Source organism: Myotis nattereri, assembly GCF_964212035.1.
Source record: "Myotis nattereri genome assembly, chromosome: 10".
In the NCBI taxonomy this organism is placed as follows: domain Eukaryota; kingdom Metazoa; phylum Chordata; class Mammalia; order Chiroptera; family Vespertilionidae; genus Myotis; species Myotis nattereri.
The window spans coordinates 45,939,998-45,963,074 of NC_138085.1; positions in this window are offsets into that span (position 1 = coordinate 45,939,998).

Below are 23,077 nucleotides of genomic sequence, written 5' to 3' on the forward strand. Positions count from 1 at the left end.
CATCACAGAAAGGCAGAGGTGGGCGCATCTATGCACAATTGGCTCTTGCAAGGCTGTGCAAGTGGGTCACCACTGGAGGCCTGAGTTTTTAGATATACCCATTAGGATCGTGCGTGGAGAGGTTCGTCCTATGTTCAGTCCGTTACCATGTGCAGCCAGGGCAGTCAGTACATAACATAACCCACATAAATCCTGGCCCCGTGCAACCCAGTCCCAAAATAAAGAGACACTCAAACACAAATTCTCATTCTGTCTTCAGAGTTCTATAGTTATGTTAAAGGCCAAATACATGCACAGCCTCACCTATCTGTACACATGTGTGCACGCACCCACATACACACAGATCCTGCTTACCATCCTGCGCCCCAATCAATCCATCCACCTTCATTCACACACCACACTCATTATCCAGGACTTCCCCCAACATGGACGGCACCCTGGGAAGCACAGTCCTCCCAATCTGACTGCTTCTCTCCGATTCAAGTGAATAGCATTTTCTATCCCATTACAGCAATACAACGGTGTTTGTCAATGTTACCTCTGCAGCATCGCAAAACAGTGACAGAGAACGCTCACCTGACTCCCATGCTGCACCGGGCGCTAAGCTGAGCCTGGACACCATGACACTTCAGTTGTGGAGCCAGTAGTCAAACCAGGGAGAATGGCAGCAGGACTCATGGTTCTTAACCACCATCCTCTGCCAGTTCTCAGGTCCATCTAAAGAAAAGCCAGTGCGAGACCTTAGCCAAGCCAAAGTGTCTGTGCCTCAGCCTCCTCATCCGTAAAAGGGGGCTACTCATAGTCAGCACCTCGTAGGAGCATTAACTGAGTTATCATATGTAAATGCTCAGCACATAATAAGAGCTATTGTGTTAGCTACAGGTCAACTACTAAATGTTAACCAGTACTGGTTGGCTCCTCACAGCCTCCAGAATCCCATGACCTTCTCATAGTGTCTTCTGCTAAAGTCTCAGGGGTTGGCACATTTTTTCTGTAAAGGGTCGGATAGTAAGTAGTTTGGGCTTTACAGGCCACATAGGGTCTCTGTCACATAATCTTCTTAGGGCTATTAAGCCTTTAAAAATGTAAAAATCATTCGTACCTTGTGGGCTAAAACAGGCCAATGGCTGGGTCTGGCCTACATGCATAGTTTGCTGACCCCTGTGACATACCAATGGGGGTGGGGGGGGGAGCGCAGAGAGAGAGAGAGCCTTGTTTTAAATATCATAGTTTTTATGTAACCCACACATGAACACTGAAAGAGACACTCGTATAGCAATCACTCATTCCCTCAGCAAATGTTCCCTTAACACTTATTATGCACCAGGTGCCCTTCTGGATGCTGAAGCCGCAAAGATGGAGAAGTATACCCTTGCCCTTTGGGATGCTCGTAGCCGACGGCAGACAATCACAGTGCAGTGTGTAGTGAGTGCTTTAATAAGGGAGGTCCCGACCAGCTCTGGTTAGGCCCTTAATACAGTTCCTCATGTTGTGGTGACCCCCAACCATAAAATTATTTTCGTTGCTACTTCATAACTGTAATGTTGCTACTGTTATGAATCGTAATGTAAATATCTGATATGCAGGATGTATTTAGGCGACCCCTGTGAAAGTGTCGTTTGACCCCCAAAGGGGTGGCGACCCACAGGTTGAGAACCGCTGGGTTAGGGGAAGGTAACTGATGAGGAGAGGGTCCAAAGAGAAAAAGATGCTTGAGCCATGCCTTAAAAGATGTGAGGAATTCATTCAGCAGACAGAGGCCTAGGAGGGAAGGAGGAATTCAGAAAAATGCAGTTTCTGGGGTCAGAGGAGGATCACATGGTCTGGTGAGAGCCAGATCAGGGAGGGAGGTGCTGGGACTTTATACCCTGGGTTTTCAAACATTTTAACACAGAAATGTGTCCTGGGCAAAATCTTAATCTAGAGCCCTGTGTGTAAAACAAATCTGGTCAAGGTGAGTGGTAAATTTCCACTCCCCTCCTGCTGGCCTGGCTGCCTTCCCCACGGGCAGGTCAGGGCAACCTCAGGGCCTCCAGGCAGCACAGCGAGGCATCCACAGCTCCTGGCAAAGGGCAGCAAGCTCGGGGAGGGGCTGTTCCTTAGTCAAACTCTTCTGAAGTCAGTGAAATTCCATATCGCTATTTTTATCTTGAGCAGACGTCCTGTTCCTCCCCAGCACCTCTGCCTTTACTGGTCGCAGGCTTGCCCCACGCAATTTAACACTTAATTACATACCAACGTGTGCTGCTATCTAATGTTTCTTGAGCATGCTCACTCCCCATCTAGACAAACTGGCCTGAAGACAGGAAGTGCTGCTTGCTTCTCTCGCATCCTTCTCAACAAGAAGCATGGGGCAAGGTGCTATTGAAGGGAAATCGCTTCCAACCCCAAGAGTCTATGACTTCCCGTTGGAGGGAAGTATTATCAAGCAGAAGAGCAGTAACATGATGAGACACCTCGCAAGGCCGGCACAAAGTTAAGTGCAAGTGGAGGATTTGGTGGGGCGTGGTCTGTGTGCTTCAGGACTGCGGGTTGGGTTGATCAGATTCCTCAGCTCATGACATTATTGTTTTGGGTCCATACACAGCCCTCCCTCTCTCCTAAATTTTTTATAATTCTCTTTCATCTCCACTCCCCAGCCCGATTTCCCTCCCTGCAATAAATAAGCATTTCATTGTATTGTTATGTATGTATTCTTTGATGTCTTGTGTGCCAATATTTTAATATATAGAAATGGTATGTTCTAAGCTTTATTTCCCCCCTCTTTTTATTAAATTTATTGGGGTGAGTGACATTAGTTAATATGATCATGTAGGTTTCAGGTGGGGGTTTCTATGTTACAAGATCTGTATGTTGTACTGTGTGCCCACCACCCAAAGTCAAATCTTTTCCCATCACCATTTATTATGATCCCCTTATACCCCCAATCCCTCCCCTTTGGCAACCACCACACTGCTGTTTGTGTTCATGAGTTTCCGTTTTATACCCCACATAGGAGCTTTTTCTGACTGACTTATTTCACTTAGCATAATGTTCTCAAGGTCCATCCATGTTGTTGCAAATGGCAGTATTTCATCTTTTCTTTATGACTGGGTAGTATTCCCCTGTGTATCTGTACCACATCTTCTTTATCCAGTCCTCTATCGCAGGACACTTTGGTTGTTTCCATGTCTTGGCCATCGTGAATAATGCTGCAATGAACATAAGGGTGCATATATCTTTGCAAATACATATGTACCCGAACAACTTGAAAACATGTACGGATGGTTTCTCTGGGGCATGGAATATCAGCTGAGATGGCTCTACTGGGGCTGAAGAATGCCCTTTCAAGGTGACTCACTTATATGGCTGGCGAGTTCATGCTGGCTCTCAGCTGGGAGTCGGCTAAGGCTGAGGGCTGGGGGCCACGGTTCCTTCAATCACAGCCGTTTGGGGGCCCTCACATTGCGGTGGCTGAAAAGAAGGCAAAGGCTGAACCATATTACACAACCTAGCTTCAGAAACCACTTAGCATTACTTTCCCTGTGGTTAATACCTGGCCAGAATCAAGGGGAGAGAACATACACCCCACCTCTCAATGGAAAAGGGTCGAAGTCCCATTGTAAGAAGCACAGGTGGGAGGGGCAATAGTGAGGGGCTTCCCGGCACTGTCCCAGTGTGTACTGCGTGACGCATAATAATAACAGTGACAACCATAGCAGCTAGCACTGCTCGGTACTCAGTATCCTCTGCCACCACGGTAAGAGCTCTTAATGGCTTCATTTCATCTTCATGACTAAACAAAGGGGCAGGTTCTAATCTTCCATGAGAAACGGAGGCTCAGAGGGCTGAGCTGTCATATCCAGGGTTACACATCCAGTGGGGAAAGAACCAGGACTGATATGAGGTCTGCCTGACTCTAGGGGCCAAACTCTAAACCACTATATATACCACCTCCTTGCCAATATCCAGAGAAAGCTTCAAGGGAGAGATAGCCTGATGCAGATCTAGAAGAAGGGAAAGGACAGGCAAGGGGTACATATACAGGAGAAGTGTTGGGAGCAGACATGGGAATGGGCCTCATGGGGTTATGTCAGGAGGGGGAACTGAGGCAGCCAGGGCAATGCTATGAAAATCATGATTGGTGGCAAGTCCTTCAGACTAACCAATTTGTCAGCAGGAACAGGACAGATGGCAAGGGAGAACAAAGAAGAGTCCCTCGTTGCCAGAGTTCATTTTGTAGTACAGAGGAAGGCCCCGAGAAGAACTGTGTCCCATCATCAGATTATCCAGCCCTCAGGTCTCTGGGACACAGTTTCCATCCCCAGAACAGCTTCCCGCAATATTCCCCGTCTCCTCCCTGGGACACGGCAGGGGGTGTGCAGGTGTATGCTCTTCACAGGTAGGACTAGCCCTCTTGCTGTAAGTAAAGGAAACAGGATTTGGGGAAAGTGACTCAGCAGCAGGGGTGAATGCAGGTATTTACAGTCAGGTAGGGATCACCCCACTGCACGGGATCCTCTCTGTGGGGGAAATGAGCCATCCTTCCCGCTCCTTCCCCTACTCCTGGGTCATGCACTTTTCTGTCTTATCCAATTGCAGCTACACGTTACAAGCTAGCATAGCTAACTGCCCACAGTCCATTCGATTTGCTTACTGGGGACCATCAAGCAGGGTAGCCAGGCCCCTGGGGAGTCTGGGGACTTCCTGTTGTGTCAGGGACTCTGTCTGCCTCAGGCCCAGGGATGCAAATGTACCTGCAGAACCTCCTCAACTCACAGGACTGTGTTCACACCCCCTGGTGTAGCCCACACAGCCCGTGCCCTCACTACAACGTGGTACCCAAATCTCTCCGGGGACCTGCAACCTCTGCGAAACGAGCATTACAGAGCCAAAGAGAACCTGTCTCCCCGAAGTGAAAAGTTACCACCGGTCAGGGGAAAGGATGTACGTTTGGCCAAATTGCACTAAGATTTTGTAGTTCTCCGTTATTAAGAAATCCTGCGAAAATGAGCACGGTTTTAACTGTTTTGTTCTAAACTATAAAAACACACACACATATATATAGTGATTTTACCATTAAAACTACATAAGACAGCAACCACAAAATTGAAATTCTGTCTTTCAAAGGGTTTTATGTACTCCCTAACTAAAAACAGCTTCACAATAAAAAACTTCCAGTTTTACAAGTGAGCCCAACCCAAAATAGTAACTATGGCCTTAAGGGCTATCATCCCACCGCTGGCTGAAGGATTTGGGGCACATAAATGCCCATTAACACAACTAAGCATAATAATCTTATTTATAAAGTAACCCTTAGCCAGGACCCTTGTAGCAGCCCACAATTACCCCGCCTCAATTAAAGTATCCTACAAGCCTAATAGACGCGCCCTGAAAGAAACTGCCCTGTAAAAGCATGGCCCACCCCACACAAAAATCCTGATGGAAGGGGTGGGGTTCTACAGCGAGGTGGTGGCAGCAAAAGGGGTTTTCAGATGGAAGGGGAGCATTTTAAGTGTCTCATTCCCACGCTCGATGCATGCCAAAGTACACAGGAGTGAAGAATAGCCCCAAAGCAAAGAAACATTACAAGGAGGGCTGTCCAGTGCCCATCTCAGGCTTGCCTAGCACATTTGGCATTTGCTTGTTACAAATAAACACAACTGGGTTCTAAACTTGGGGGATCAAATTACTGTTTCTACTAAAAAGCAAGAGGAACCATTCTTTACCCGAGACCTATTGGGGGCATGGAATTTGGAAAACTTCTTTCAACCTTGGCCAACTCCAAGTTACTCTGAGCAATTTTCAGAGTCTCAGCCATGAGTGTCTGTGTGTGTGTGTACAGGAAGGGGAGGGGGGCAGGTTGTAGAAGGTAGAGTTTGCATCTTTGATATCTGCTATTAGACAATTTTTTTCTTTTTTAAAAAATATACTTTATTGATTTTTTACAGAGAGGAAGGGAGAGGGATAGAGAGCTAGAAACATCGATGAGAGAGAAACATCGATCAGCTGCCTCCTGTACATCTCCTACTGGGGATGTGCCCGCAACCAAGGTACATGCCCTTGACCGGAATCGAACCTGGGACCTTTCGGTCTGCAGGCCGAAGCTCTATCCACTGAGCCAAACCGGTTAGGGGTAGACAATTTTTTCATAGCAAAGTTGAAAGACACCTCTCAAAATTTATCTTTCAGCCCTAGATGTCAGTGGACAATTGAAATTTTTCAAAAGACCTAAGAACTTACTAAACTAAATGTCTCCAAAGTCTTAGTGAAGAACGCTGTCCCCTGGGGGGAAGGAAAGATCTATTCACCCACAGGTGAAGGCAGACACACAGTTCTGTGTCCCATCACATGCCTCCATAATCATCAGTGCAGCAAAGTTTTTATTAATGCTAATGTGAGGATTCAGCCAGACAGGTGTTCTCATACATCTGGTGGGAGAGTAGATTGTTTGAGCCTCTCTGAAAAGCAATATCCCAATAGCTACCCAAAGCCTTTAATGCCCAGATCCTTTGATCTAATCAGCTTCTGGAAGTGTATTCTAAGGAAATCAGCAAAATGTGGTCAGAGAGCAACGCACACGGAGGCTCACCACAGCGTTGTTGAATCTACAAAGAGGTGGGAAATGATCTGGTAGTTCAGCAATAAGGGAATAGTCAGGTAAATTCTGGTAAATGCATAGACAAAGTTTTACTTGCCTTTAAAAATGATGTTTACTTCTGCTGAAAAACACAAAATAAGATCTAAATAAAAGTGTATTGCTGGCCCTCACCGGTTTGGCTCAGTGGATAGAGCGTCGGCCTGTAGACTGTAGGGTCCCGGGTTCGATGCAGGTCAAGGGCATGTACATTGGTTGCGGGCACATCCACAGTAGGGGGTGTGCAGGAGACAGCTGATCAATGTTTCTCTTTCATCGATGTTTCTAACTCTCTATCCCTCTCCCTTCCTCTCTGTAAAAAATCAATAAAATATATTTTTTTTTTAAAAAGTGTATTGCTGAACAGGAAGTGTCAGTAAAGATATCAATTCTCTTCATCTTATTGCATAAATTCTATGTGATCCTCATCACAATCACAAAAAGGGTTTTGTTTGTCCATTTTATTGAGAGGGTAGAAATTTGACAAGATTATTCCAAGATCATCTGGAAAAATAGTCCACATGAAAATAGCCAAGAAATATTTTTTTAAAGGAAGAATAGCAAGGGTACTCTAGACTTCCCTATTATAAAAGTATATGATAAAGCTACTGTAATTAAAACAATATGGTACAAATGCAGGACTAGACAGTCCAATAAAACAGACTAGAAAGTTCAGAGGAGGCCAAAGTATACCTAAGAATTTAGTATATGATAAAGGCGACATTCCAAATCAGAAGGGAAAAGACAAATTATTCAACTCAGGCAGTGCTTCTCAACCTTCCTAATGCCGTGACCCTTTAATAGAGTTCCTCATGTTGTAGTGACCCCCAACCATAAAATTATTTTCAATGCTACTTAATAACTGTAATTTTGCTACTGTTATGAATCATAATGTAAATATCTGATATGCAGGATGTATTTTCATTGTTGGCAACCCACAGGTTGAGAACCACTGAAGGGGTAGGAGTGGAGTTAAACTGGAGCCCTACATTACAACTTTTTATTTTAACATAAAAATAGCATGATTTTAACATGAAAATAAAAACGTTTTTTAAATTTTCTAATAGGGAAGGATAGGTGAATTATCTAAATTATCTTGGAATAAAGTAGACTCTTGACATGAAATAAAATAACTGAAAAAAAAGACTAATACATTTGATTACATAAACATTTTACATTACTGTAAGTAAAAACACCACAAACAAGGTGAAAGGCAAAAATTAGTGAAATTACCTCCAATACATATGTCAAATAGCTACTTTTCTTCCTATCTAAACACATGACAAAGCATATCAATAAGAAACTTACCAACAACGAGATATAAAAATGCGCAAAGTACACAAACAGCATTTTGTAGAAAAATAAATGTAAATAGGAAGTGAACATACAGCCTCAATAATAATAATTGTATTAACAGAAATTAAAACAACATATTATATGTTTTAGGGCCATATAATGATAAGGGTGTGAGAACCTAGAAAGCTCATGGGGAGCTGGTGAGAATTCGAATGGATAATCATTTTTGGAAGGCAATTTTTCCATATCCTTTAATATTTTAACTGTGAACCTTCCCTTCAGCCCAGAATTTTCACCTCCAAAGATTAATCCTACATAAACACTCATAATTATGCACAGAAATATACATGCAAAGAAGTTCAATACAGTGTTGTTTATAATCGGGGCGGGGGGGAGAAAACCATTTAAATAGCTACCAACAGACGTTTGATTAAGAATAAGATTTCTGGGGGGGGGAAAGAATAAGATTTCTGTAAGAGATCAACCAAAGGACTTGTATGCATGCATATGAGCATAACCAATGGACAAAGACTCGGAGATGGGGGAGTGAAGGCATGTGCTGGGAAGTGGGGGCGACTGGGGAGAGGTCAATGGGGGAAAAAGGAGATTTATGTAATACTTAAACGATAAAGAATTTTTTTTAATGTAAAAAAAAAATAATAATAAGGTTTCTGCCAAGCCGGCATGGCTCAGTGGTTGAGCATCAACCTATGAACCAGGAGGTCAGGGTTCAATTCCCGGTCAAAGCACATGACTGGGTTGTGGGCTCAATCCCCAGTGTGGGGCATGCAAGAGGCAGCCCATCAATGATTCTCTCTCATCATTGAGGTTTCTATCTCTCCCTCCCTCTCCCTTCCTCTCTGAAATCAATAAAAAAATATATTTTTAAAAGAATAAGATTTCCATGAAGTGGAAGACCTAGCAGCAGCTAAAAGAATGAGATGGATTTGCGTGCAGTAATATGAAAGTCGTCCAAGATAATAGTAAGCGCAAGAGTCATGTTGAAAGATTGTTTGAATAATATGAACCATATTCTATATGTCTGCGAAGGTGAAACCAACATCTGAAACAAAACATAAGAAATTGTAAAAATAGGGTTACAGGAAGTGAGAAAATGAAGTAGATAAGAAGAGGGAGGTGTTCTACTTTTCATTAAATATCTTTCTGTACCTTTTTGTGGGTTATTTTTTAATAATAAACAGGCATTATTGCTTAAGTCACAACTAATAAACAGTTAAAGTTTTAATACTTAAGCATTTTAATAATTATCAAGACTCATTGACAGATCCAGAGAAGTAATTATAATGTAGTATAATTAGGAAAAAAACAGATTATATTGAGAGTATACACTCAACTATCTTAAAAATAATATCTAAATATACACAAAGAAAAAATGCTGGCAGGAAACACATCAAAATGGTAATGATAATAACCTCTAGTTATAATGTTATAACATGTTTGGGTTTTTTACTTGATTATTTATATTTTTTTATTTTTCAAATTTTCCAAAATTAATATTATATATAATCAGAAAACATTAATGACCAATTCAAAATTTGCTAGGCAAATTATTTTATATCCTACACTAGAACAGGAATCAAAAGGAGGGAAAATGTGGGGCATAATCCCTCCCTCAAACAAATTACCAATTTCACAGATGTGAGAATGTATAGTAAAAACCACTAGAGATCCAGATAGGACAACAAAGAGCCAAGGGCTAAATTAAAACTTATCCAATGTCAAAATCTATAGAAGAGACAGTATGATAGATGGGACAACCGAAAGAAAAGACCGGTCCCAATGATTAGCATCTCCCCAGCCAGGCATCCAAAGGGAATTCTCTTCCATAGACAGAGCCAGAACTATACACATGGTTTATTCTGGTCCACTTCCTCAGAATAATGCTTTCTCCGTGTACTGATACCTGAAATTTACTGTTAAAGGTTTATCCACTTATTTCATATTTTCTTTTCTTCTTGGAAAACAAATGGGCCCAGAAATGCCAACACTTTACACAGTAGGGCACCCTTCCAGCTTCCCTGTGCCAATGACAGCATCACTCACCAACCTTAGCCCTTCGCCCTGTGGGATCAGCTCAGAATCCTTCTCAGCACAACACTGCCAGCAGCTACCGCCAAATGAGCAAAGCTGGGATAGGAGTGGAAAACTATTTGCCATCCCTTACTCGCGTGAGAGTATTAGACTTGCATTTGCATCAGAGCTGAGAAGTTTACAGAGTTCTGCCACACCCACTATTTCATCAAGCAGGCATTCTTTTCTTTTCCCTTACACCAAAATGGAGGACTTAAGGGTTTCCACAAATGGTTCATGGACACGCCACTCTTAAGAGACAGGTCCCAGATTCCAATATGGAACCTAACCTTACCTCCAGGCCCATGGCTCTTTCTCAAAGCACCCCTCTCTTAACCAGCAGTACAAAACAGTTCACCTTTTCCTCTCCTGATGCCAAGAGAGGAGAATTTGAGGACCCTGGGAAGCACCGAGGATCAGGAAAGAGCATCCCCAAAGACAAGCAGACTACTGGAACATATGGCATACCATAATTTTGCCAAAAGCCAGCGGGCGTTGGGGAGGGGGGTGAACATACTCAAATTCCTAAACACAACGGGTATCTGACTGGAATTCCACCAAGAATCCCATTAAGTGCAAGAACAGTCCCCCATACACACATAAGCCCAACAGGGATAAATCTGTACAGACGAGCCCCGGTGCTTCGGGGCAGACGAAAAGATTTGAACTGTTTTGCCTCATTCGTGCCAGCACCCCCCTTTCTGCCCTCCAGGCTCCAAAAGACCAGAGCCAGCCAGAGGGGCACTCGCAAGATCTCCCGCAAGTTCTAAACACCCAGTGGAACAGGGGTCCTCAAACTACGGCCCGCGGGCCACATGCAAATACAAATATTGTATTTGTTCCCGTTTTGGTTTTTTACTTCAAAATATGATATGTGCAGTGTGCATAGGAATTTGTTCATAGTTTTTTTTTAAACTATAGTCCGGCCCTCCAACAGTCTGAGGGACAGTGAACTGGCCCCCTGTTTAAAAAGTTTGAGGACCCCTGCAAGTGGAACTAGCACACTCTAACACAGTGGTTCTCAACCTTCTGGCCCTTTAAATACAGTTCCTCATGTTGTGACCCAACCATAAGATTATTTTCGTTGTTACGTCATAACTGTCATGTTGCTACTGTTATGAATCGTAATGTGAATATCTGATATGCAGGATGGTCTTGGCGACCCCTGTGAAAGGGTCTTTCGACCGCCAAAGGGGTCGCGACCCACAGGTTGAGAACCGCTGCTCTAACAGCTCATTTTCTCTTTTGGTCCTTCAAACTGGTCTCTCGGATCTGCCTGGACGGTGCCATGATTTGCAGATCCTCTCATCTGGCTCCATTTGGAGGCATGTTAAGGTTAACTTCCATAAGCAAGGGCTTCCCTTCGAAAAAACTATGAGAGTGTGGACGGTGAGGGGGGAGTCTTTTCCAAGGACCGCCATCAACTCACCCTCCAGCCTAATCCAATCCAATATTGAACATGCAACAGTCTTTAAAGTGTTTCAAAACACCAGAATTAGATAGCGTGTTGAATTTGAGGTTAACATACAGATTCTTGACTTTAAAAGGCTTGATTTTCACAACAAACTCATGTTGCTATAGAGACGGCATAAGCCTATGTAAACTTCAGGCATTCATATTCATAGAAACCCCTGAAGCAAGACCAAATGTTGGCCCTAACATTCCCGTTCTTGCCAACTTCCAAATAGCACACAAATTATGCCAAAAATAAATGGGTGTGACTAATACACGCTTAGAAGATTTTTTTTTTTAATTTTACCTTGAGGGCAACATTTGTTGATATAGGAGCTGGGTGTGTAAAGCATACTTCCCCCTCCATAAATCCATCTGTTTTATTTACACTTCCTAAAAGACCTGCGTGCACATTTTTTCCATAAAGTGTACAACTGCTAGTAATCACGCATTATTTCATTCTGGGCCCCAGCTCTATTTTAACACTGTGTCTCCTCCTTTTTGTTTGTGTTCCATTAAGCACATACTAGAGACGAAGCAGGGAAGACTTAACTCTTCTGGTCCCAAATACACACTCCCAGGCTGCAGCATTGCCAACCAGCTTCTGCTCCAAGGTCTGCGGGCCAAGGTAAATCCTATTACAAGCTCAGGGATGTCAAATTGGTTTCTGCTACTGACCTTCTTTCTCGTGACCCCTTCCCCAACCCTCCCGGCCCCAATCCCAAATCCCTCATTTCTCCCGCACGGAGGTCGACCTGTATGACAACGGTGCCCTGCCCTGAATCTACTCTCTCCTGTACTGGAAACTCGCTGCTAATTACTGTAGTCACACTTCTTAATTCAACAAGCGCCAGGCGGCTGCCTGCCATCTCCCCAGTGGGATAGGTCACCAGCTAGCTCACGCAGGTCACTAAGTCGGCATTTACTTCCTGATAGGAGGTGGCGTTTCAAAGTAGCTGTTCCAACATGAATGGTGATCAACAATAATTAAGAGTGATACACCCACTCTGACTCATACAATAGTGTTATAAAATAAAAAAATAAAAAATCCAAGGAGGGTGGGAGAAGGAGGAAAGAGAAAAAAAAAATCCCGCTTAAACAAGACATAAGTTTTTCATCTCAACTTAGAATTTCTGGAAAATAATGTATGCCTTTGTTTTCTATTCATTCACGCAGAAGAAGTACATCCACATTGTGACCACAGTGAAAGGCAGTGAATTTGAATTTTCCATAAAGGAAGGAAGTGTTTACCCTCCAAGGCTCCATCCCTTCACCTTGGCACCCAGAGATCAGACCACACAGCTATCTCCCCTCTGCCCACGGAGGCCATCCTGACTGTTCCCTGGCGGATGCCAACTTCCAGTCTCAGACACAGAAAGTCAGCTACAACCAAAGCTCTCTGTCTCCCAGAAGCGCTTCAACCCCAGCGACATAAATTGACTCTTGCCCACCCAGATTCTCAGCCCTGATCTGGAATCCTCCCCTCTGGACAACTGGCAGCTCCAGCTCTGCCAATTCCCAAGCTTTGCCGGTAAACAGATCCTCCAAGCAGCCCTGCTCTGCTTGACAAATGGGTCCTGTGCCCCCAGGTCATGCCTGAAGGAAGCTCTGTTCACCCATGACTGAGATTGCCCATGATCTACACCCTGCTCACCACGCCGCCATCCCCCTCTGCTGCCCTCTTCTTAAATCAGGTTCCCAGGATCAGACCTTGAGACTCTGATTCCCTTGCCAGGAATCTATCAATGAAGTGTTTCCAGGAGAAACCGAGAAGGTAGCTGAGGGAGCAGGACTAAAACGAAGAAAGAGCTGGGCACGGGTGCGATTCCAACTAAGCCTTGGCCTGATTCGAGGGCGTTCTAGAGCATAAACGGTCTCATTGAGGGGGCGCTGGCTGGCCACCCTCGTTTGCTCTGGGCCACCTCAGGGTAGATGTAAAGCCCAGGCACTTCTGGCTCTCTGTGCTGTGATCCCAGTAAAGCTGGTGGGAGCAAAGTGGAGTAAACTGGGAAGATCGAAATCAATGCGCACGGCCCAGTGTATATGGACTTTCAGGCAATCAAGAGCCCACTCCTGGGTGTTGGTGAGGTGAGGAGCGGGTGTTCTAGGGACTGGAGGAGGCGGGGTTTGAGCAGAGCCCCGAGGGTGAGTTGAATTTAGCTGGGAAACGAGGGGGGAGGGCTTTTCACTCAGTGAGAAGATTGAGAGGAACAAAGCCACACGTCCTGGGAATGCCCAGCGAATCCCTTGAAGGTTCTAGAGCAGTGGTTCTCAACCTTGGCTGCACATTAGAATCACCTGGGAATCTTAGTACAATCCTGATTGCTGGGCCTCATCACTAGTAACAAAGAAACAGAATTTCCAGAGGATGAGGCCCAGCAATCAGGATTTTACAAAGATTCCCAGGTGATTCTAATGCAGCGGTTCTCAACCTGTGGGTTGCGACCCCTTTGGCGGTCGAACGACCCTTTCACAGGGGTCGCCTAAGACCATCCTGCGTATCAGATATTTACATGACGATTCATAACAGTAGCAACATTGCAGTTATGAAGTAGCCACGAAAATAATCTTATGGTTGGGTCACAACATGAGGAACTGTATTTAAAGGGCCAGAAGGTTGAGAACCACCGTTCCAATGTGTAGCCAAGGTTGAGAACCACTGTTCTAGAGCCTCTGCTGTCCCCCACGCTGGAACAAAGCCACTGTTTCCCAGCCTGCCCACACCCCAGTGCCAGGCCTCACGCTCTCGGCTGCTCGAGAGGAATAAGAGGGCTCAATGTGTCCACCAACGGTGATGGGCAGAGGGTGGGATCTCAACGCCTCAGCAGAAGGGTCTTCCCGTGCTGCCTGCCCAGCCCCTGCCAGGAACTCTGCCTATATGAGGCTTCCGGCTCGTACCCCAGCACGAGCAAGCCTCCCCCAGGAAAAGCATGAAACAGCCAGTGTCCAGGAAAAGGCAGGGGGCCTTCCCCCTTCCACCTGGAAAGTGTAGTGCAGTGGTTCTCAACCTTGGCTGCCCATTAGAATCACCTGGGAATCTTTTTAAAATCCTGATTTCTGGGCCTCACCCTCTGGAAATTCTGTTTCTTTGTTACTAATGTTGTGGCCTCACCCCATAACAAAGAAACAGAATTTCCGGAGGGTGAGGCCCAGAAGTTGGGATTTTAAAAAGATTCCCAGGTGCCGAAACCGGTTTGGCTCAGTGGATAGAGCGTCGGCCTGCGGACTGAAAGGTCCCTGGTTCGATTCCGGTCAAGGGCATGTACCTGGGTTGCGGGCACATCCCCAGTGGGAGATGTGCAGGAGGCAGCTGATCGATGTTTCTAACTCTCTATCTCTCTCCCTTCCTCGCTGTAAAAAATCAATAAAATATATTTTAAAAAAAGAATCAACCAATGACTGCATTAATAAGTGGAACAACAAATCTCCCTCTCTCTCTCAAATCAACCAATAAATAAAGAAAACTTTAAAAAAAAATAAAAAGATTCCCAGGTGATTCTAATGGGCAGCCAAGGTTGAGAACCACTGTTGTAGTGGAAAGAGCTACCTGCCTGCAAGACAGCAAATCACCACCATAAATACCCACAGCCGCCTCCCCCCACTTCATGATTATTTTCCAGCCGTTGGTCGCGCATTTAATGAGATCTGACCAGCAGTGAGAATTCTAATCAGCCCCAGGACCTGGCTACCTCAAACCCTCCCTCCTACCTTTCCAGCTGCCCCCACCCTTCCTCAGTCCGCCCCGCCCCCCGGCCCCACCGGCTCCCAGCCCCACCCGTGGGCGGCAGGCCGGGCTGTAAGCAGAATAGGACTGAAGAGCAGGCCCTGGGAGAGAGCGCTGGAACTTGGACTAAGGCCTCCTGTCTCCTCCCGGTTCCCCAGATTTTCCCCAGCTCGCACCCCTCTCCTCTTCCTGCAGAAGCAAACCCTCCTCCCCACACGCAGCCAAGCCAAATACACAGGAACCAATTCAGCTTTCCAGAAGTTGAAGATCAGCTCCAAGCTGTGACTTGTTCTAAAATAATTGAGGGGGGCGAGCGGGTAAAGAAAGAGATGTGGGAACTGAGAGAAAAATTAAGGCTATTGGCTGCCTGTCATTTGGCAACGAACCTGCCAAAACAAAGTTTATAGCTTTTAGAGGCTTCGGAGGGGGAGAGGGGAAGCCCCTTATCCATGCCGATTTAAAGAACAACTTTTCATCCTATTCACTCTGCGTTCACCGGGGATTTTGTTGCTCTAAGAACAAGAAACCAATAAATGATACCTCCTTCCAAATTGCCCCCAGTCTTCTCAGAGATGGACTCTTTTCAAGGGGAGTGCCTCTCTGACGCTGTGGATTAATAACAATAACAACTCACATTTGTGAGCAGCTTTTAACTTTTCAAAGTTATGCCTCCATCCATCATCCCACTTTATCCTCCTGACAGCCTGGCGATGCAGGTGGAGCCGGGATTATCGGGGCCAGCCTTCAGAGTAAGCAAAGCAGATTATGTACTCAGTGGATCTGAGGCCCAGGAAGGGACCAACCACCTCAGAAGCCCTCCCAACAAACGGCACCTGAGAAATCCCTCTCGCAGAGACAGCCTTTCCATTTCACAATGCAGATAAGGCCTAAGAAGTAAATACACATGGGCCCAAAGATAACCCCTCGGCCGGTGTGTAATGTGAGGTAAAACTCCAGGTGAGCCTTTCCTGAGAGCACATTTTAATAGGGGACAGAAATAAGCCACCCAAAGGAAATGGAGGGAAACTTAGGTTAGGTCACAATTTTGCCTGTTGTCACCGGTAAGAATTGTTAACCCTATTTTATAGGTGGGGGGAAATTGTGGGGAGCCGGCACAGCCATGGCATACTCAGCCCCAGGGCGCCTTTTGTGCCATGCCAGCTCAGCCTGGTTCAGTGACCCCGAGTGGGGGCGGTGAAAGGCTTAGAAAAGACAGACATGAGAACTAAAGCTGGGTCTCGGTGGGACACTGCTCCCCTGACGGACAGCGCCAGCGCCCACAAGCCGTGTCTTTATTTTATAGCAGATGCCACGAGGCAAAGTAGGGGCATGATCAAGATGTTTACAACATTCTCGTTGGTTTCCATCCTTATTCAACTACATGCACCTGAACTCTATCACACAGGCACGTGGGGCCACGTGTTCGGACCACAGGTTCAAGCTTACAGCTATAGCTGTTGGCTAATTGTGCTGGGAAGGCTCTGCCCTCCAGCTGGGACTTGCACGTGGCCACGAGAGGACGGTGCCCTCTCCTCAGTCCAAGGCTTGAACCTGTCCAAAACACTGTAGCTGCGTCCCAGAGGAAATCAGGAAGTTAAGTCACGCATTCATTCATTCATTCATTCCTTGATTCAAATACTTTCTTGAAGGGACAGATATGCCCAATGAGTCTGCTTGCCAGCTCTCTAGAGGTCCCTATTATTGAAGTGTTTCCTCAATAGTGAAGAGCAATACACAGGGAATTTCCTTCCAATAGACATGGCTGTGTCCATTTTGATGCCAGAACTCTGGTGGCCATCTTGGTACCAGGATAAGATCCCATGCTCATTGAGACGGGCAAAATGGGAAGGATGTGAGACCCAGGTGATGTTTTTGAAGTACTGATTTGGGAACCAATCCTGAAGTTACCTTATGTGTCAGGTCTTCTTGTGGTGCAGGATGACAAATTATCCATATTGTTTAAACAATTCTGACCTGGGCTTTCTGTAACTTGCAGTCAAAACATCCTACCCAGTGTACAGGCATTCAAGCATAGCCTCATAGAGATTTTTGTAAGGTCTATTTTAATGAATACCTAAAGAATTATAAATACTGTACCAATTTTATTATGTTAGATAATTGAAAGTTTGTCACCAAGAGCAATATCAGCATACCTTTGAAATCCCATTTCACAAGAATTTGCCAAGCAGAAACAAATTTCACCTCAATTCATACTAATTACTGTGGATTGTCAAAGTATTTCAAGTCCAAGGTTAACAGCCTCATAATTGAGGTGACCTAGTGTGCAATCCATCCAATATCACACACCCAGCCTGAGTGTAGAAATTATGCTCTGAAAGCCTACCGGGGCATTGTGGTGAGACCTCCAGGGTGTCATTTCCAAGTATAAAGCCGAAATTCACTGAACAGTTCTCTAATTACTACATTGAAATAGCCTCTTCTACAAGCAGGAGTAGCTCACCTCCCTGTTGTGTTTTCCAAAGATATAACTTGTTCAACTTCTTGCAGGCTAATAGAAAGCGAGGCCCTAAGTGGAAAGAAATGCACATTTCTGCACACAAGGCCACATGCGCAGGTCAGAGAGGCAGTTCACGTGGGATCTAGCTGGGCCAGCAGGCCTCCAGCGCCCCACCTGGATGTGGACAATCTGTCTTCTGTCTCTACCAGCTTGTGGTTCCCGGGATTTGGGCTCAGATATCTCCCCTATGCCAATTCCCTTTGGCAGGAAAGATGCCTTCTGGCATCACCATTTCTACTCCCAGCCCTTTACCACTGCCAACCTCCTCATGTTTTATCTATTTTTATTTGAATTGGTGTTCAAGGGATTAACACAGTTTATACAAACTCCATCTTCCAAAAGCCACTAAGGTGTAGTTGCAATTGTGATATTTCACTCTCCAAATGAATCGAATTGGATTTTAATGACAGTAGATTCCATTAAGCAACACCTGATTGGGTTACTTCCTAGAAATTTCATCTTCATTTTTTCCTCCATCGTGTTACCCAAAAAAACGCAGCAGGAGAGCTATCAAGGACTTCTGCCAAGCTATATGGATCCATCCTTGAAATCATGGTCCCATTTTCTGCTGTTTCTAACAAGTCAAATATTTCTGTTCATTCATTCATTCCACAGGACACTCTCAACACAGTACCCGCTTTCACTGAAAAGGGAAAAATCAGTCATTGGTAGGTTACTTAGTGGTTCTAGGAAACTATAATTCCTAGAAACTCTCACATGGGGAGTATAATTTATATGTAACTTTCTATTTTATTGGAATTTATTTTTAATAACATTAAAGCATTTTCTCCTTAGAATGGAAAAGCCAAACTGATGTTATGTTTATTTACATAACCTGAACTAAGTCTGTGTAAGTCAAGTGAAGAATAAAGCAATTACTCTGTAAATCAGTCTGAAGAGGTCCAGGTTTTCCTCCAACACCACCAGCCTCGAAGCAGGTCACATCCTATCTGCAAAGGAGTGTACATAGGATCTTGACAGAGTCCAACAAGACACGCCCCTGAGGGTCAGAGTATGCTTGTCTTGTCCCCACTATAACTCAAGGGCTGCACATGCCCAGCTCCTGCCATATAACAGGTGATCAATTACATGCTTGTTGGAAGAATGAATAGACGAATGCTTGAGAATAACTGAGAAGTGCCCGGGCTGTGAATAAACTACCCTGTCACTGTATTCAACCAATCTGCTTTCCATTTCACCCTGGTATTCAGTGCCGTTGGTCAGAAGAGAGAAAAATGGTGAAGCCATCCTGCATAAATGGCTGTGTGTGTATAAGGCAGAGTGAGACAGATAAGAGAAGCATAAAAGAAATAGCAACTTTGTCTTTTACCCCTCGTTCAAATCTAAATATTCAAATTTAGTTTCCCCTTCTCCAAATAAAGTCTTCATAAAATGAAACCTTGACTTGAAAGTGTGAATTAGCACTTTAAATTAATGGAAATGTTTAAGTTCCCTCTGAAAAAGTTGTCAAACCACAAGTGAACCAGGAGATGGCAAAGATTTATACCACCACCAACTCTCCCCAAAAGCATCAGTTGAGGCTTCGCCCCTGTATAGCATATCTGAACTAATCGAGTGCTAATCTGCATTGCTCATATGGAAAAGTATTTATTGAGCATCTACTGTGTATGATACACTCTGAGTTATATAGAACACAAAATATAGGATGTAGATTTACACTAATTCAAGGAGCTTACATTTTGCTGGGAAGATAAGGCCCATGGAAATAAAAAAGCACCACAGTGATTAGTTCAACAAAGCAAAGCATAAAAACAGACAAGTTAATGGGAAGAAAATAAGTGCTACACTTTAGAAGAATGCATTATAAATCTCCCTCTTACTAAAGAGAGCAAGCCAAAATGCAAACTATTTTAAAGAGACTCCTAAATAATAAATTATGTATTTTAATGGGCAGCTGCAATATTATTGTAAAAAATGCTAAATTAAGGATATTAGCCATGAAAAGATACATTCCCAGTTTTCTTCCATAAGAGGGATTTTTGACCCAATGCTATTAAGTATTTAAGAATGTATTGTTTGCTTTTTAACATTAAGTATCTGTTCATGTGTTATTTTCATAACTTAAATAAATATTTTAAAAACTTAGAAATAAACCCTAATTTAGTTTCTAATCACCTCCTGAAGTCTATTTGGGATCATTTCTCAACATTCCCCATGCTAATAGGGCACATTAAACTACATTTGGACAAATGTTCAGAATGAATATTTGAATAATAACCTTCTTATGTTTTGATAAGTGCTCATTCACATACGTAAGACAAAGAATTACAAGTTGGAAAATAAATGAATTCTGACACATCAAAAGCATTTTCCTTCCTCTGATATTTTTATCTGTTTTTTGGCCTGGATTTTGAAATACAGGAGAATGTTATCATGAATTCCAAATATAATTATGTGTTTCTAGAAAAGAGACGTCATTATTTGATAGCACAAATGGCTTTGGTATGATAGCCAATGCCATTTCCCCCACTTTGTTCTTGTAAGCCGTCCTAATTGAACACTTGGAGGACACTCAGGCCCTATCCTCTCAGGCAGAATCAGAAATGGCATTAAAGCTATGATAGAACATCCTGCTAAAAGATTACTTCTACATGATAATTAAATCAAAAGCCAGGCTTAAAGGTGAGGAACAAATCCTAATCTTATATTCTCCTCCCAAAGAGAAAATGACATCACTTCAAAACACAAGGAGTTTGTCTTTTTTCAGATACGGAACAAAAACAAAACAAAAAAGGATCAGGGCTCATGTCCTAATCTTCTTGATTTCACTCCAAATGGAAAATAGGCCTAAGGAACTCTGAGTATGGCATCCTATCAGGTCAATGCCAATTCACTACGTCCACTACAAGATTAATACATGCACACTGGGCAGAATATGACATATGTATAAATATCCCTTGGTGCTGATTTTGTTTAAACAAGTATTCTCCTTGGCTACTCACTAACACCCTAAACAGAGTTTGTAGAATTTTTTATATTTACTCGCATTTATTCTGGCCTCTACAGGGGGTGCAAACAGCTGGAAAACGGGTGCCTCAGAAAGTTGCCATCTGCCTGGGCCTGTGACCAGCATACAAATGTCCCCCCTCTTTAAGCTAAAGGCTCAGGAATAATAAAAAGGGAAATTCTTCAATACCTGTTTCCTCCTTCCTTAACAGAACCTCCCTCTTTTGGGGAATAGCCAATGGCACAGCTGCCAGCAAAGGCCAATCAAAAAGGGATTTGCAATTACTCCTCTCAAAGCTTGTAACAGTCCCCACATTGCTCTCTCTCCATCACAATTCATGGGAACTTTTGGATTGAAAAAGAATGCTAATGAGGATCCACTCACTTCTTGACTTAAACTGTTACTTCCACAGTGGGGTATACTCAGAGCACCCTCACCCACATGGATTCTAAAACATGATTGTCATAAAAATTCCACATCCTCTGAGAAGATTAGACTCAACAGAGGCAGAGGTAAACATACCAGGCCAAAAAGAACTGTTCACAAGCAATGAGAATGGGAAAATGGAAGATAAACTCTACATGAGGCAATCCATGTAACTGTGTATCACAAGGACATACTCAGGCCACCCCTGCATGCCCACTTTAGGAATTAGAGAGGCATCTTATTTATATGAGGCCTCTGAATCCCCTTAGACCTACATGATTTGAAGGTTTATTATTAGAGAGATATACATTGAAATCAAGACACTACGCACGCGCCTAGCGTGTGCACACACGTATACATGGTGATAGTATGCCTTAGCAAGTCCTGGAATTTGCCCTAATGAGAAGAGGATCTAGGATCTAACTTTGAATCACAGATTCTGTGGAAGAAACACAGCACAGTATTGGGTGTGGCACCAAATTTACTGCCCAGTTCCAGAAGGACTCAAAGCTTTCTCAATAAAGGAAGCTGTAGTAAGAGGAAGAGAGGGAGCAACACTGGAAGAGACAGACCATCTAAGGTAAATTAAAATAGACATTACTGAGTTTAAAAAACAAGACCCTACTCTATGCTGCCTATAAGAGACTCACTTCAGCTTTTGGGATACACATAGACTCAAGGCGAAGGGATGGAAAAAATATTCCATACAAGTGAAAACTAAAAGAGAACAGGGGTAGCTATACTTATGTCAGAAAAAAAAAAAAAGGCTTTAAACCAAAAACTATAACAAGAGATACAGAAGGTCATTATATAGTAGTCAAGGGGTCAATTCATCAAAAAGATATAACAATTATATATATACACACAAACACACACACACACACACACACACATATACGGGGTAGGCAAAAGTAGGCTTACAATTGTGGGTATGGGAAACAGTTTATTCTTGTATTATTATTTATTAAGTAGAGGCCCGTTGCATGAAGAGATTCGTGCAATAGGCCTTCCTTCCCCTGGCTGCCGGCACCGGTTTTCCTCCGGCACCCGGAACCCAGGCCTTTGCTCCGACCATAGCGGAGAAGCCAAGCCTCTTCAGTCTTCAGTCTTCATTCAAGGCCTGTGTATGCAAATTAACCGCCATCTTTGTTGGGTTAATTTGCATAGTCGCTCTGATTGGCTGGTGGGCATAGCGGAGTGACACCAATTTGCATGCTTCCCTTTTATTAGTGTAGATTATTACATTCTTTTCCACACAAACAACTACAAATCTACTTTTGTCCCAACCTATAGAGAAAATACTAAAAGATTCCACCAAAAAAATTATCAAAGCCTTAAGATAGCCCAGCTGGCATGGCTCAGTGGTTGAGTGTCGACCTATGAACCAGGAGGACACGGTTTGAGTCCCAGTCAGGGCACATGCCCGAGTTGCAGGCTCGGTTCCCAGTTGGGGGTGTACAGGAGGCAGCTGATCAATGATTCTCTCTCTTAATTGATGTTTCTGTCTCTCTCTCCCTCTCCCTTCCTCTCTGAAATCAATAAAAATATTTTTTAGAAAACAATCTTAAGATATTCTCCTAGCCAGTGTGGCTCAGTGATTAGCATTGACCCATGAACCACAGTTCAATTCCCAGTCAAGGCATATGCCTGGGTTTTGGCTCAGTCCCCAGTGGGGGGCATGCAGGAGTCAGACAATCAATGATTCTCTCTCATCATTGATGTTTCTGTCTCTCTCTCCTTTTCCCTTCCTCCTCTGAAGTCAATAAAAACATATTTAGGAAAATATAATAAAAAAAAGAATCACCAAATTCAATAAATTTGTAAGCTACAAAATCAGTATACAGAAGTCAATTGCACTAAAAAACTACCTGAAAAAAAATTTTAAGCTCATTCACAATAGCATCAAAAACAATAAAATACTCAGAAATACATTTATTCAAGGAGTTGAAAGATCTATACACTGTAAACTTTGATGAAAGAGATTAA